Below are 17,859 nucleotides of genomic sequence, written 5' to 3'. Positions count from 1 at the left end.
CCTGAACCAGAAATACTTCAGGAAAGCTGCCCTGCACTGATGGTGCTGCCACATTTAAAGGGCCACTCTGGGGGCCACAAGCTCAGCTGCACCGCACTGAGAGTCTGCCACATTGAAAAGCCCACTCTGGGGGCTACCAGCTCAGCTGCACCGCACTGAGAGTCTGCCACATTGAAAGGTCCACTCTGGGGCTACGAGCTGAGCTGCCCTGCACTGAGAGTCTGCCACATTGAAAGGGTCACTCTGGGAGCTATGAGATGAGCTGCCCTTCACTGAGAGTCTGCCGCATTGAAAGGCTCACTCTGGGGCAACCAGCTCATCTGCACTGAGACTCTGCTGCCACATTGAAAGGGCCACTCTGGGGGCTACGAGCTGAGCTGAGCTGCCCTGCACTGAGAGTCTGCCACATTGAAAGGGCCACTATGGGAGCTATGAGCTGTGCTGCCCTGCACTGAGAGTCTGCCGCATTGAAAGGCTCACTCTGGGGCAACCAGCTCATCTGCACTGAGAGTCTGCCACATTGAAATGCCCACTCTGGGGGCTACCAGCTCAGCTGCACTGAGTCTGCCACATTGAAAGGCCCCTTTTGGGGACTACCAACTCAGCTGAACTGCACTGAGAGTCTGCCACATTGAAAGGCCAACTCTGGGGGCCACCAGCTCAGCTGCCCTGTACTGAGAGTCTGCCACTTTGAAAGTGTCTGCCACTCTGGGGGCTACCAGCTCAGCTGCCCTGCACTGAGAGTCTGCTTCATTGAAAGGGCCACTCTGGGGGCTACCAGCTCAGCTGCCCTGCACCGAGTGTCTGCCACATTGGAAGGCCCACTCTGGGGGCTACCAGCTCAGCTGCCCTGCACTGAGGTTCCCTCAGAAGGGCTGGGATTAAGCACCTTCCTGTCTTTGGTGTGGTCCTGGTAGATGCCCTGCACAGATGCACCTTTCTCCTTCACAGTGCTTCCTTACAGAATACTACTGCCTTGCCGTTCAGCCCAGCTGGTTGCACTGTTCGGGATAACCATTCTTCCTGCAGTGGGGTACTGCCACTTGTACTGCCAAGCCACTCTTGTCTTCCCTCAATGGTGTCTTTGAAGTTCTACTGCACGCCGCACCTTGTATTCACGTGCCCTGCGGTGCTGTCCCCGTAGTTCTACTGCGCATGGCACCTTGTATTCACCTGCCCTGCGGTGCTGTCCCAGTAGCTCTGCTGCACGCGGCACCTTGTATTCACCTGCCCTGCGGTGCTGTCCCAGTAGCTCTGCTGCACGCGGCACCTTGTATTCACCTGACCTGCGGTGCTGTCCCAGTAGCTCTGCTGCACTCAGCACCTTGTATTCACCTGCCCTGCGGTGCTGTCCCAGTAGCTCTGCTGCATTCAGCACCTTGTATTCACCTGCCCTGCGGTGCTGTCCCCGTAGTTCTACTGCGCATGGCACCTTGTATTCACCTGCCCTGCGGTGCTGTCCCAGTAGCTCTGCTGCACTCAGCACCTTGTATTCACCTGCCCTGCGGTGCTGTCCCAGTAGCTCTGCTGCATTCAGCACCTTGTATTCACCTGCCCTGCAGTGCTGTCCCAGTAGCTCTGCTGCATTCAGCACCTTGTATTCACCTGCCCTGCGGTGCTGTCCCCGTAGTTCTACTGCGCATGGCACCTTGTATTCACCTGCCCTGCGGTGCTGTCCCAGTAGCTCTGCTGCACGCGGCACCTTGTATTCACCTGCCCTGCGGTGCTGTCCCAGTAGCTCTGCTGCACGCGGCACCTTGTATTCACCTGCCCTGCGGTGCTGTCCCAGTAGCTCTGCTGCACGCGGCACCTTGTATTCACCTGCCCTGCGGTGCTGTCCCAGTAGCTCTGCTGCACGCGGCACCTTGTATTCACCTGCCCTGCGGTGCTGTCCCAGTAGTTGCACCGCATGGAACACCTCGCAGGTGCCTCCCTGCAGCGTAGTCTCACCAGTTGTACTGCCCTGTGACTGCCCACCAGCTCTAAACTGAAAGAGAACCCTTCTTGGCTTGATGCGATTTCACCCTCCTGGGGCCTTGTTATATAAAGTGCCCCAGGGGCGCAACGGGCATGTGTGCCCACTTTGCGCCCCAAGGCACTTTGGTGTTACAGTAATGGCTGAAGACGGCTCTATACAGATGGCGACGGCACATATATAGCGCCAGCGCTATCACTAGAGGGTGTCACCTCAGTTGCATGTGGGCGTTGCCCCATGCAAATGAGGGAATCTCTTTGCCTCTGCACCCACGCTGTATTACAAATGCGGCGCAGAGGCAAAGCATAGATGCCGAGGTTTCGGATTGCTGTGCGTGTCATCTTCATAATTTAGGGCTAGATGTAGGTAATTCTATTTTACCGACTCATAAATACCGAATTTTACCGATTCGGTATTTAAGAATCGGTAAAATAGGAGGAGGGAGATGTAGGTAAATTCTTTATTTGAATTACCGATTCTGTAAAAATCGGTATTTACCGAATCGGTAAATACCGATTCGGTATTGCCCATTGATTCCTATGGGCCTTGAAGCCCATAGGAATCAATGGGCAATACCGAATCGGTATTTACCGATTCGGTAAATACCGAATCCTGCAAGGGTGCAGGGGGTGTCACTTTGATACCCTCTAACACCCCGAATACAGGCATCTGTAACATGTGACACACAGACATGCCCTAAGCAACGAAGACGAGTGAAAGATTAAAGCCCTGAGGAGAGTGAGGCTGGGGCACACATATGTCACCGTCAGGCTGCATTATTTAAAAAAAGACTTCAGCTTGCTCAACCCTATAAAAATTATTAGCTGAGCGGCCTGCTCCGATCTGGCCTGCTGCCCAGCCCCACTGGTGGTAACAGATCCCTCCATCTGCGGCCTCTTTAAGAGCTACACTCCAGGCACCGGTCACTCCGTGGCGCTCAGTGCTGAGTTCAGAGTAGTTCAGTTGCACCACAGTGGCTCTCACCCCTTAGACCCAATAGGAGTTAGTGAAACAAATAACACATCTGAAAACTGTCAGAGAGCAGACAGACTGCACTCAGCTGTAACACAGGGTATTATTATTATTATTATTATTATTATTAAGTATTCTTATATAGCGCTCGATTAACCGTAGGCATCTTGGCGCTTGCCTTGGGAACCCGTCCTGGTTTTTCCCTGTGAGATACCCGTACTGGGCATCCCCAAGGTGAAAGCCAGGCATCCCGCCGCGGGGGGGGGGCCGTAGTGGAGATTAAGCAAGCTTAATGCCCAGAGCTTCAGAGTGTGAACCCGTGATTCGAGTAGGCACCGAAACGAGAATTATCGGGTCCGTGGATATTTGGGCTCAAGACCCTGCCGCGTCGGGAATTGAACCCTGGTCCCGGGTCTGACCTCTGCTTCAGGGTCTGCCTCCTCTAACCAGTGAGCCGCACTTCTCCACTAGGGTAGGCAGCTCAGAAGATGATCATGAACCGTACGCTGCTAAACACAATCTTCCTATGATTAAATGGGTCATCAAACATACTCCTGAAGTATTTAAAGATCCTGTACATGCTAGGATTTTGAATTGAGAAAAAGTACAGGCCTTCTCCTGAGGATCCTGACTACATTAAAGGACAGCGACCCTTAGATTCCCTAGTCATGTCAAATGCTAGAAAAAGAGCAAACTCGCAGACATCCGGTGAAGCACCACCCCCTGATAAAGAATCTAAGGTGATGGATGCTTCAGGCAAAAGGATAGCTGCACAGGCTACCAATGCATGTCGTATAGCTAACACACAAGCCCTCCTAGCAACAGATGACAGGGCTCACTAAGATCAGTTAGAAAAATTAATGCAACATCTACCTGACCAATATAAGGCGCAGGCAAACGACCTTATACAAGAAGGCAAGTTAATTTCAAATGCCTCAATCAAGTGCACACTTGATGTAGCAGACACTGCATCGAGAGCTGTAAACACTAGTGTCCTACCTAGACGTCATGCGTGGCTACGCATCTCAGGATTTAAGCAGGAGGTGCAAACTACCATTTTAAATCAACCATTTAACCAACATCAATTATTTGGACCAGAGGTAGACACAGCACTTGAGAAAATGAAGAAAGACACCAATACAGCCAAATCTATGGGAGCTTTGCAATCCACACCAGCTAGAGGCTCCTTTCGTCGCTCCTTCTATAGAAGAGGCTCCAAACAGACTGGAGCAGACAACACATCTTCCTTCAAATCCAATACACCGACATCCTCCAATAAAGGATATTTTAGAGGAGGCTATAGAGGCAACAACAATAAAGGAAGAGGTCGAGGGAACAACAATAATCGTACCTCTTCCACCACAAAACAGTGACTTCCCTCTGCTCCCCCAACAGAACTCCACTCCTGTGGGGGGCAGATTAACACAGTTCCTACCTGTCTGGAATTCCATCACAACAGACAGGTGGGTAAGACAGATGATCCAGTATGGCTACTGCCTCGAACTTACAGCTACCCCTCCACACTTACCACCCAAGCAGCGTCCAATGTCTGCAGAACGTCTTACTCTGCTCAAACAAGAAGTTCTGTCACTTCTTCAAAAGGACGCAATAGAAATATTTCCTTTACAACATCAAGGAACAGGGGTTTACTCGCTGTTTTTTCTAATTCCCAAAAAGGACGGGACACTAAGACCAATTCTCGACCTCAGGCCCCTCAATCAATATATACAATCAGATCATTTTCATATGATCACTTTACAACAAGTGCTCCCATTGCTGCAACAGGGCGACTTCCTTACAACACTAGATCTGAAGGACGCCTACTTCCACCCATGCATCCTGCTCACAGGAAGTATCTGAGGTTTGTACTGGAAGGACAGCATTATCAAATCAAAGTCCTTCCATTCGGAGTAACAACTGCACCAAGAGTGTTCACAAAGTGCCTAGCAGTGGTAGCAGCACATCTCAGAAGACAGCACATTCATGTCTTCCCTTATCTAGATGTTTGGCTCATAAAAGCCAAGTCATTCAATCAGTGCGCCCAGCACACACATCAGACAATTCAAACATAGCACAACTTAGGGTTCACAATCAACTACACCAAGTCGCACCTGCAACCCTCTCACATACATCAGTATCTAGGGGCTACAATAAACACGTCTACAGCTCTAGCGTATCCCAGTCCAGCAAGGATACAGAGCATTCAAGCCTTAGTCACAGTCTTCCAACATCAACAACCTCTGCAAGCCAGAATGTTCATGAGACTAATAGGCATGATGGCATCTTGCATCTTTATTGTACCACATGCAAGACCGCAAATGCGTCCGTTACAGTAATGTCTAGCACAACAGTGGAATGAGGATCAAGGACAACTAACAGACCTGGTGTTGGTGGACAGCCGCACATATCGCTCTCTGCAATGGTGGAACACCAAAAACTTGACAAAAGGGCAGCCGTTCCTCGAACCTGTTCCACAAATAGTACTCACAGCAGACACATCTCTCATAGCATGCAGAGCCCATCTATTACATCTCACAACTCAAGGTCAATGGACCACTCAACAAAGATCGTTCCATATCAATCACTTAGAGCTGCTAGCAATATTCTTAGCGCTCAAAACTTTCCAAGTACGAAGCAAAGCTGTGTTAATCCGGATGGACAACATAACAGCCATGTACTATATACAAAAACAGGGGTGGACACACTCTTTACAGCTGTCCCAGCTCGCACAGAACATTTGGAGATGGGCCATTCCACAAAACATATATCTGTTCTTCCAGGAGTTCACAATCAGATAGCAGATCTGTTAAGTCAACAGACACAACAGATTCACGAATGGGAACTACATCCGCAAGTTCTTCAACCATTCTTTCACAAGTGGGGTCATCCAGACATAGATCTGTTCGCCACACATGAAAACACAAAATGCCCAACTTTCGCCGCCAGGTTTCCACACCCGCTGTCCAAGGCAATGCGATATGGAGGAACTGGTCAGACAGATTTGCGTACGCTTTTCCGCCACTACCACTAATACCACTAATAGTGCACAAGCTACGACAACAGTCGCTCAAACTGATTTTAGTAGCTCCCACATAGGCATGCCAACCGTGGTATACAACTCTACTAGAACTATCCCTAGTTCCACACCAAAAGCTACGTCTAACACCATCCCTGCTAACGCAGACCTATGGAGAGATCAGACATCCAGACCCAAGTCAACTGAATCTGGCGATCTGGCTCCTGAGGTCTTAGAGTTTGGTTATCTTAACCTACCACCAGACTGTATGAATATCATTAAAGAAGCCAGAAGACCTACTACTAGAGCTTGCTATGCTGATAAATGGAAAAGATTTGCCATTTACTGCAACAATAACCAAATTGATCCCCTAGATGCTTCCATCCAAAATATAATTTGTTACCTCCTACATTTACAAAGATGTAAGTTGGCAAGTTCTAAAAACTCTCTTTCAAACTACTGTGTTGTTGTGCAAGCCAAGCAGCAAGCTGCAGTAGGCCAAGCTGTTCTAAAAACTCTCTTTCAAACTACTGCAACAGATACAGGTGACCACCGCTAGGGGAGACACTGCTGCACAATCGATGCTAAGTGTACAATCTGCAGCTCATATGCATCGAACGGAAAATGCTACTTACCAGTATGCATCTGTTCTTGGCATGTAGAGCTGCAGAGTTGTACACGCCCTCCCGTCTCCCCGGGACCTGTATCTGTTCCAGTTTCATCTTAATTAGATATACACATGGACATCCTTTCTTTATTTCTACTAACTCAATCATTTCCCATTATGGCGAAAAACAATCTAAAGATGGAGCAGATGCCCATGTGCACTATTGTCCAAGGGAGGAGTCGCCTATCGGGATTAACAAAGACTTCTTCCAAGAAGACAACAACCTGCAATCATCCGAGCCCAACACCAGGTAGCGATCTAATGCAAAGTGTACAACTCTGCAGCTCTACATGCCGAGAACAGATGCATACTGGTAAGTAGCATTTTCCTTTTGTTTCTTATGGGAGGTTGTGAATGTACCACCGGCCCATATCCTAGAAAGCATCATCTATACATTGTCCATACATAGGTTTACACAAACATTCTATTCTTCTACATAAAGGTTCTATTTTCTGTCTACTACTGGAAGAACTGCCCACCCTTGGAGCAGGATGGCTCTGGCCGTCCCTCATAGTGCCATTATCAGCAACTTCCCTCACCCACAGTCTGAGCATGCAAAAATAATAAATACAAAAGACAACTTCTGTTCTGGGAAAATATTGCTGCAGGTTTATTCCATACAAAAGTATGTAATATGGTGGATTATCTTACGAACGATCCAAGGGTGGGCAGCTGTACCAACCGCAGAGGTACCCTTACTGTACCAGTCTGCTTCCAGATCGCCCTTTAACTCGGCCACAGCTCTGGAGGCAGCCCCCCTTGCCGCGAGAGCCCCCCCACCACCAAAACAGCTCATTTCTGACCTGCAAACTGCTTTCTAGGGCCTCGTGCATGTCCTGTGGAAAGTGTCCATGACCATCTGTGACAAATGCACCCCATGTTTGACAAACTACCCTAGGCATACGCCTGGATGGCAATGGTGTCAATGGACCCCAATTCTTAGCAAAGCAGCCTTTAACATTATCCTGGATCAGCTCGTGTCTGATGAAACTCAGACCCTCTGGTCTGCGAGCTTACGCCATGAACAGTTCCCTCCTACAGGGATGTTCAACGGCCTCCTGTGACTTAGCTTTGTACCACCTCTGTGGGGGATCATCCCAGGCCACCAGAGCTCACATTGACCCATGTAGTTGCTGCTCTCACCAAAACAGCACATTTCACACATGCGACCGCTCATTTCCAGGCCTCCTGCAAATCTAAGGGAAGAGATCCCACCCTACTGGGGATAGATGAACCCCATCTATATCACAATAGCCCTTGACGTTAGCCTGGATCAGCTAGTGTCTGATGAAACCAAAGACACTTCTGGCCTGTGAACCTGTGCCAAGAACTATTCACCCTCCTGCGAGAAAGTTCCACTGCCTCACATGACCTCGCCCCCTGCCGCTCTGGGTGGGACAAATTCAGCCACCCAGGCTCACATTGCCCCATCTACTTGCTGATCCCACCAGCTGCCGTCCTACTAGCACCGCGTGTGCCTGAACCCCCGTGTCCCCCATCTGTGGGACAGCAGCCTACTTGTTAGGTAACCGCTCCCACCCCCGTCTGACTACTTTGGCTATTAGGGCAAGGAGGATAGTGCTTAACCTTTTCAGTCCCTTTGTGGTAGCAAGCCTCAGCGAGGCCTACTAGTACAAGGGATTCACCCTTCTCTGCTTAGAGTCCTTAGACCAATAATAAGAAGTTGGCACAGAAGCTGGAATAGAAAACACAGAATTTATTAAACCTCATGAGGTGGAACTACATTCACACAACACCCTTCGGTATAGTATGAGGTAGCACACTGACTGGAAGGAGCTGGGTCCTTTTATACCCACACAGGGGCTGAAATGAAGGCGGTAAAATGCACAGAGTGTTGGTTTCAAATACATATAAGGTCAAACAGAGAGTGTGCTAGCAACAAGTGGGAAGGGCTGACAGTTAGCTAATTCTGATGGACACATCTTGACAGTTACAAATTGGAGACAGCTGCATGCTCAACTGAGCATATGCAAAGAAGAAGAGGATAAATATATCTTGTCTCTAGGCAGATTTCAAGAGCAGTTAACAGGAAGGTATGACAGAGCACATGGCAAACAAAATGGCCGACAGAAATACAGAATGGATTCCGTAAACAGACAAGATAGTCTCTAAATACAAGATGTCTTCTGCTAATGCTTAACCTAATCATTGCTAAATTACGACAGACGGCCCTTTCAGCATTTGCTGAAGACATTCGTCTGTCCAGGGTAATCTAAATCTGCATCCTGTACATTGATGTTCATCATCTCAGTAACTTCACTATTTAGAATTTGTTGTTCTTTTGTAATATTTCTTTTGGCAGGTGTACAAGCAGTGATGCACATGGAGCAAATTATGGGACCACATTGTATATAAGTACAGCATGTAAATAGTATCACCAGTAGTATACATAGAATAGTCAGTAGCTTCCAGCCCCAAATAACAAAAAGTGTCCATATCCAGTTTGAAAATGTCCACGTACCAGTCTCTGGGTGAATGTCTGCGGCAATCTTATGCAGCTTAGAGATTGCGTCATAAACTGAAAGTGAGTGGTCAGGTATAAAGATGCACCAACTGCTACCGATGATGCGGCATGCACCCCCTCGATCAGCCAAAATCACGTCGAGCACCATCCTATTTTGGAGTGCTACAATTCTTGCAATTTGCAGTTCTTCCGTAATGTTCCCAAGTACCATAACTGTCTGATTGGTGACAGCTTCCACTACACGAGTCAATCGTCTGATCGTTCTGCTATTCAATGCAGCATCCACAAAGAAAAACAAACCCAAATTGAAATCGACATATTGTTGCAGTGCGGTGTCTGTCTGGTCAATCTCATCAGTACTTGTTGTCTGTGTATATCTATTCCTAGAAATATTATTGTACAATTTCAGGTCAAGATGATATGATGCAGGTGCTAAAACACAGGGGGTAACAAAAATGATATGTAGCATACCCCTGACCATCCAACAGGTAATTGATAATATCCTTTATTACCGCACACAAAGTAGGTGTTGTGCGACAAGGTAAAACTACTATTATTTACACCCTCAATGTTCAGCGTAGTTATACATTCACTTCGTCCTAAGGGAATTCTCCCAGCACTGCCAATACATAAATCTGCTTTTGCTCTTGTTACAGAAATCAAAAAGGGTCCAATGTTCTTCATATTCCTCACATTTGTGAAGACATGGTGTCGAAATATTGTCCGGTTGGTATTCATCCCATTCCCATTTAGTCCCTTTAGCTTGAGGATAACCATTTTCATCTTGGTAACATTCTTTATTTAATTGGAAAATGATTCCACCTACTGAAGGCTTTCCATAAGCAAACAAAAGTGCATACCAAGCTTGACATGAACCATTATGGGAAAACAGTAGAGGAATAAAAGGTGTTCCTCCTTTCTTCTGGTGTGCAGGTATCATCCCACATACCCAACAATTGGTAGTATTTGTAGTATTATGGGTATGATGCCACATCTGTATGAATGTGTTATTCAGATAGGACTGTCGATGTTTCTGCTCATGATAAGGAAGAGTGTAGTAGTGATGCTCCAGTGGAGCTGGAGTAGTTGCAACAAAAAGCTGTCGAGCAGGAACTGCTTTCTCAAAGAACCAAGTGGTTATTACCAAAACCACCAGGGCAACAACAAACCCTACAGCACAAATCATTTTCCTATTCATTTCAATGACAACGATGCTCGATCTTTTTAAGAACCTGTTGAAAACAATCGTTGGAGCTCTTATCCCTTGGGTAGCCGTTGATTTCTTCACCACGGGCCAAGACGGGTGTCACTACACTAATGCAGGTCTGACCCCCCCCCCCCCCCCCCTTGCCTCATTGGCTCTCCGTTTCACAAACCCAGGGCGGTAGCTCAACCAGTCTCGTTCAAAACTGCAGATTCTTTCCTTGGTCTCAAATTGTATTGCGATGCTCCGGGAATAGTGTGGTCCAGGAAGACTTCCGTAGACTCGTCAGATGAGATCGCTTGACCCTTCTCCATCTCTAGAATCTCTTGAGGGTCAGTCAGCGCAGCAGGTTCCACCAAGGCGGGCGATACATGCTTGCAGTGCGTGGTATGGAGCCAATTCTTTTTGTTCGTCACTCGAACCGCTGTCCTTGTAGCCAACAGCACCTGCTCCGGACCCCGCCACCTCGGCTCCAAGCTGTTTGATCTGTCGAATGCTTTTATAATCACGTGATCACCGGGACGGAGGTCATGGGTCTCGACTGTAGATCGGTCAGGAAGAGCTTCTCGAACCTGTTGATGGATAGCGGTCAAACTGTCAGTTAATTGTGCCAAATAATCATTCAACAGAACACAAGGTACATCATGTATGGGGCGTGGCTTAGGAACTCCCCAAATGTTCATCGGTCTTCCAAATACTACCTCATATGGTGTAAGACCTGATCGTGAGTGTGGTACTGATCTTATGGATAACAGTGCCAAAGGCAATGCATACAGTCACTTTAGGGGCGTGGAAGCCAGTATTTTGGCCAGCTTCAATTTTAAGGTAGAATTATACCTTTCCACCAATCCTGCTGATTGTGGGTGGAAGACTGTATGGAATTTCTGTTTGATCCCTAATCCTTTCATGACATAATCAACAGCTTGCCCAATAAAATGAGGTACATTGTCACTCCACAAAATTTTACAAACACCATACCTAGGAAAAAATTCCTTCAGAAGCACCTTTGCTGTGGTAAGAGCAATATTATCCTTTGTAGGGTACGCCTTTATCCATTTACTGAAGGCACAAACCACCACTAGGACATATTTTAGATTATTGCCGCGTTCAAGTTGGATGTAATCCATCTGCAAAACTTCAAAAGGTGCGGTTGGTGTAGCAAACCCTCCTGTAGGAGTTTGTGTCCCTTTTCCAGGATTGTACTGCCAACAGATCAAACAGGACTGTACCACTCTTTTAGCTGTGCTGGCAATTTCAGGATGCTCCCAGACTTGTGTAAGCAATTTATTTATTGCTAGAGCTCCAACATGTGCCAGCCCATGTGCCATTTGAACCATAGGTTGTAAATAGGCTGCAGGTGTAGGAAGGTGGCTACCTGACTATGGTTACCCCAGATTTGTTTGCCTTGTATTCTTCTTTCATCTTTATTTCCGCCAATTTGACCATCAAAGATATACAGTAAACACAAAAAATGCAATGTAAAACCATCAAGGGTATGCAGTAAAACACAAATAGTACAGTAGTAAACCTTTCCACCATAAAAGATAAGTACTTCTTAAGTAAAAGCAGATAAAAGGCCGTACATTAAAATTCATATTCTTGTAATTAGGTGGTCAACTGCGACTTTAAAATACGGGTGCGGGTATGCCAGACATTTGTAAGGAATTTGGCTAGTGCAAACACCGTTGGTCCCGAAACATCAGTTTTTAAAATTCTATACATCGGAGGTATTCCCTACAACCAAAGTTTCTAATAATGGGTAAAAGCCAATATTTCCTAGCGGCCTTGTAAGTTGGACAAAACAAGACCACGTGTAGGTCGCTTTCCTCAGCACAGGTACAAGCCGGGCATTGCTTGGTAGAGGGCGGTGTAGACCAGGAGCTGGTATATGACCGCAGAGGCAATGTGCCATATCTCCATTGGAGAAATAGCTTCCTGGCCAGCACGGGAGTCATCCCATCCAGGACCCTCTCCAGCCTGTAAGAATCCTTGCATTGTGTAAATACAGATGTTAATGACCCCTCGCGCTGGCACTCTAAGACCATAGCCAGTTTCTGTTCATAATAAGCATTGGCCAAGACTCTTCGTGGGATCCTAAGTGAAGCATTAGCTGGATCGGACCATAGATCTGGGAACCCCATTCCCACGCAGGACTTTTTTATATATTTTATCCAGGGAATCTGTAGGGCTTTGGGGTGGGTTAGAAACTCCCTCAGTTCTGCCCTGTAGGGAGAAAGTTCCTCACTGCTCCATAACCTTCGCCAGAAGGCTATGGGTCTGAGGCCCAGTTCGTCTGCTATGGGTCTCAGACCCAAGTCCATCCGCAAAGGGAGGAGGGGTGTACTAGACGGGAGTGCAGCTATCTGTCTAATAAATTTGTTCTCAGTTATAGACAAATTGTGGGCAGGTGTATGACCCCACAGTTCCGCCCCATATGTGGTGGCACCCCTAGCCTGTGCCTTGTAGATCTGGATGACCGGCCCCAGTGGTCGATATGTTGAGCTTTTCATCATCCGTAGGATGCCACCTGTGGTCTGCACTAATTTGAGGTTAGCCCTAGTCTGGTGTGGACCCCAGGACATGGTTTCATTCAGCGTTACACCCAGATATTCAAAGGTGGAGACTCTCTCTAAACGTGATGATCCTAGCAAGGGGTTCGGGCGTGATCTTTGGGTTGGGTTCAAGACCATGAACTTAGTTTTTACAGCATTGATCTCTAGCCCCCTTTCCGTGCAGAAAACCACAAAAGAATCAAGGATCCTCTGTATCCCCATGGGGGTTTTGGACAGCAGCAGGGTATCATCTGCAAACATAATTGCAGGTACCCTGCTGGCGTTCAGTTTGGGAGCATCGGTGTATTCGATGCCATTGAGATGGGCGAATAGCCCGTTGACAAAGAGGCAGAACAGGGTCGGTGCCAGTACACAGCCCTGCCTCACCCCTCTGTCAACGGGGAATCTGTACGTTAGTTCCCCAAACTTCCCACACCTAACCCGGGCATAGTTGTTTTGATGCAGTCTCTCTAAAATTGCCAGAATGTCCGGGGGGACCCCCATCTCGGCCAGGACACTCCAGAGTTTCCCTCTAGGTACCAGGTCGAAGGCGGCCCGCAAGTCCACAAAAATAGTGTACTAGCTGCCGCCTTCGAATATCGCCGTCCTCCAATAAATAATGTTCAAACGAAAAACCTGGTCCACTGTGGACACTCCCTTCCTGAAGCCCGCCTGATATGGGCTAAGGGCGTCAGTTTCCTCTGCCCAGTCCTGAAGGCGATTCAACAGTATCCTACCAAAAAGCTTCTGGGGCACGTCAATTAGGCTGATTGGTCTGTAGTTGGCTGGGAGCAGAGGTGAGCCCTTCTTGAATGTAGGAACCACCTCTGCCCCCAGCCAAGTACTCGGGATTTCCATGCCATGCAGGACTGCATTAAATACAGTAACAAGGTAGGGGGCCCACACATCGGGCTCCTGCTTGAACAGGTCCCCGGGGAGACCGTCCAATCCTGGCGCCTTTCCCGAAGCCAGCCCTGCAATTGCTGCCTTGACCTCCCCTACTGTGATCAAGTCTCCGCCATACTCAGCCAGTCCATTACCTATTGCAATCGTGGTTTCTCCCGGCTCTGAACTATAAAGAGACTGGAAATGTGCCTGCCACACCCCTGCTGCAATATTTGGCTCTATTGCCGAGTGGAGGCTCCCCGATCCCCCACTTACTACTCGCCAAAACTTTCGGTAGTCTCTAGTTGCGAGGGAGCTAGTAAGCTCCTCCCATTGACCCTCCTCCCATTCAGTTTTAGCATGGGCAGCTAACTTTTTATATGCCCGTCTGCTTTCACGTAGCTTCTCTCCGCCTATTCCCTCCTTGATGCTTGTGAGGAGTTCCCCCTTTGCCTTCCTGCAGGCCGAATTGTACCAAGAGGATTTGTGTTGTTGCCCCCTCCTAGAATTCTGTACCTTACTAAAGAGCTCACATGCCGCTCCCTTTATGAGGTCCTCATGGGCCTGATATAATTTGTTATGGCAATCTATGTTCCCCAAATTATTAGCCAAATCTCCCACTTTTTCCAAAATTAGAATTAATCCTGCGTAGAGCCTCGGGAGTTTCACTTGGCTCGAGACTAATTTTTCCCACCTGATTCTTCTCCTGTTGTTACCCAGTAGAAGTTCAGGTTTGTTCTCCTCCTTACTTGGGTTAGAGGCTTCCATACCAGGGTGGATAAAATCTAGTTCTAGAGCATTGTGGTCACTATCTAGTCTTTCGGTAACCCTGAAGTCCAGAATAGATGACCAGTTCACTAGCTGTACAAGGGCGTAATCCAAGCGGGACTCTCTTCCCACTCTGTTGTACGTGGGTTTGCTTGGTATATCAGACTTAATACGCCCATTGCAAGCTCTGATTCCGTGCTTTAAGGTTAGGGCAGTAATCTGGAGTGCTATGGGTGTCCAGGCCTTCGGGGAGGGTGCTACTACAGAGGGTACTGACCACCTAAGCTCTTCTTCCATGGAAGATCCCTCTAGAAGACCAGCCAGTGGCTCGAAATGTGAACTTAGATCCCCTCCAACTACATAGGGTGTGCCCCTTGGGATTTCACATAAATAAGCTGAAAGCTCATCTATGGTGGGAGATTCTCTCGAAACTCAAACTGGCCTAGAGAAGATGTTTATCAAGGCAAGTTTCGCTAGATTTGGCCAAGCCAATAGGACCACTAAAATGTCATCCGAAGGCACCTGAAGGCGTGAAGCCTGGCACCCAAGGTGGGATGCCACCCAAGTTGTAAGTCCACCTGAGGGGCGGCCCTTACCCTCCCACCTTGCCGGGATAGAAAATGACAGGTAGCCCTGCTGAGTATATTCTTCCCTTGCCCAGGTCTCCTGGAACATACAAACATCCCCAGTCTCGATATAGGTGACCCAGTCTTGTGTGTCCAGCTTATTAGCTAGGCCGGCCACATTCCACCAGATTAGCCTCAGATGCGTCGGAGCAACAGTGGAGGGGGTTGCAATAGTGGAAATAAGAGGAGAACTGCTACCAGATGTAACACCAGGACCATTGTCAGGAGTGGATGGATTTGGATCAGATGGTTCACAGAAACCGTTGTCAGAATTCACAGGGTTTAAATCAGGGGCTGAAGACAGTCAGTCAACCCCATCCAATCCATTGAGACAAGTAAATCGATTATAGTCATAGAAGGGTGTCTCCGGAGGTCGATGAACCGGTCGTGCAGCATACCCCCGATGTCTAGATCTCCGTTCAACCCTCGACCAATTGCCTTGTGATAGATCATGAGTAGGAGGAAAGAAGAAAGACACCGGCAAAGTCTGTATGGTAGAATCAGGAGATCTGTTTGACCCAGCACATATGTGTAATACTGTCCTAGGATCTCGGAAGGACACCATGATACAATCCCCTATTATTGATTTTCTAGTATTCCCCAACCAAGGTACCCTTCTCACCATGATAATTTCGTTGTTGAGATGGGCCGGGAGGGGTCTGTTCCAGTTCAGCCATTTGATGATTCTTGTTTTGAGTGAGTGAAAGTTCTCACCTTCACCCACTTCAAGAGGGGGAGCGCCCGCCAAAACCACCATTAGGCTATTAGCCTCAGGCGGCAAGTCGGGTCTCCGTGGTCTGGGATCAGGCTTCCCAGGGAATAGGGGGACAATACTATCATTAGGTTTATCCCCAGGGGTTATGCCAGGGGGAACTAGGCCTACTGATTGTAGAGATGGAATACTAAATTTACTACATGGTAATGGGGCTAGGTTGGCCATGAGTGGCTGGGGGGGGGGGACATCAGCTGTTACCGTAGCAGGTCTCGCGTTAATTGGAAGGTTTCGGGTGTTAAGGGAAGTTTTGGTTGGGGGATTCGAATCAAGGGGTCTGCTCTGTTTATTAGCCGAGGTTTTCAGGCTGCTTATGGTTGCCTCCAAGATAGTGAGTCTGATCTCTACTTTCTTCAAGCTCTCGCTAATAGGCAGGAGCAGTGATTTAAGTAGAAATTCTATATTCCCCATAGAAGTAACAGGGAATGATATATTAGATGGGTTATCCCCTTGGACGCTAACAGAGTCAGCGATATTAGTTTTAATACCCTTAACCGGAGTAGCATTATGCACATTCAGTATTAACCTATCAGAAGTAGGAGGGGGCTTGGGTGCTTTTCCGAAGTCGGAATGGGGGATTTTAGACTTGCCCTGCCCTCCCCTCATCTTCCTTCTACGCTTATTTGGTGGTGGGTCATGCACCTCTGCCAGAACTATTTGCTTTGGCTTGGCTTTCCTTGTTGTAGCTACAGGGGGCGTTTGGGTGACTAAATCAACAGCCATAATGCTGGGACTGGGGGGGGGAGGGGGATGGCATCAAGGGTCTGCTCCGTGGATAAGCAAAGGTTGGGAACACTATCCTGCAGTAGTAGAGGGATGCCATCTTGGGATAGTAGATCCTGGCTAATGTTAAAGGAGCCTCCCTCTTGGGAGATAGGATAAGGGATGATATCACTAAGATGCCTATTTTTCATATTCTCAATAGAGCGGCGGCGCTCCGCCCTACGCTTCTCCAAAGAGGTTTCCTTATCCCCGTCACCCTGCGCCCGAGTGAAGTAATTATCCAAAGTTCCATTTTTACCTCCTCCCACCTTCGCTGGTGTACCCTCCAGAGATGGTGATGGCATATCCAAAACCTGTGTCAAGGTCCATACAGGATCAAAGGAATACAGACAAAAGAGAGTGGGCCCAGCCCGGCCTCCTACGGCCCCGGACGGCCACAGACGGTCCCGCCCTTGTCCCGGGCTTCTCCCGGGACGCTCCCGCGCAGCGGGTACACTAATGGCTTTTATTAGTGTAGGAGGTGATTGGCGGGGTGGCCGAAGCCGGCAGGGAGAGCAGGCCAGCTGGTGATCCTCAGGCACGCAGGGACTCCTGGTCCACGGAGTCCCTGCCTTGTACTCGCAGCCCTGCCGGTCAAAGAGAAGATGAGCCCCACCTGCAGCAACACTCGCGGTTCAAGCCGCGCTGCGGGACCCGCAAAGCGGGTCCGGCGAGTTGCTACCGTCAGCCCCGGTAGTTGGATCAAGAGAGATACAGCTTCAGCAGCCGGGTAGGTTTTATATCAGACTCCCTTTTAAAATGCGTCCCGCTTGCTGGTTGCACAAGCCCCCATTTTAGCTCCGTGGGCGGGGTGGGCGGAGCCGGCAGGGAGAGCAGGCCAGCTGGTGATCCTCAGGCACGCATGCCTTGTGTTTAGCTGGTTTTTGACTTAGTTGACCTGGTTCCCTGCTAATCAGGGCCCCAGGCCATCTGCTCTCTCTGTAAAATGGATTCCATGTACCCTAGGTACATACCACAATTGGAAATGGACTCCTTGTCAGCCCCTGTACCATGCACTATAGGTGCCCAGGGCATAGGGGCCACCAAGGCCAACCAGGGGCTGCAGCATATCTTTTGCCACCCCTGGCTGGTTCTTAAATTGACACAACTGGCTGATCACTCAGCTGGGGTAAGGTGGTGTAATCACCCCTTACTTAGATATAGTATACCTATGT

This window comes from Lissotriton helveticus, chromosome 2_1 (assembly GCF_964261635.1).
Source record: "Lissotriton helveticus chromosome 2_1, aLisHel1.1, whole genome shotgun sequence".
Taxonomy (NCBI): Eukaryota; Metazoa; Chordata; class Amphibia; order Caudata; family Salamandridae; genus Lissotriton; species Lissotriton helveticus.
The sequence above is the reverse complement of the archived record's forward strand: the minus strand, read 5'-3'. Positions refer to the sequence as shown.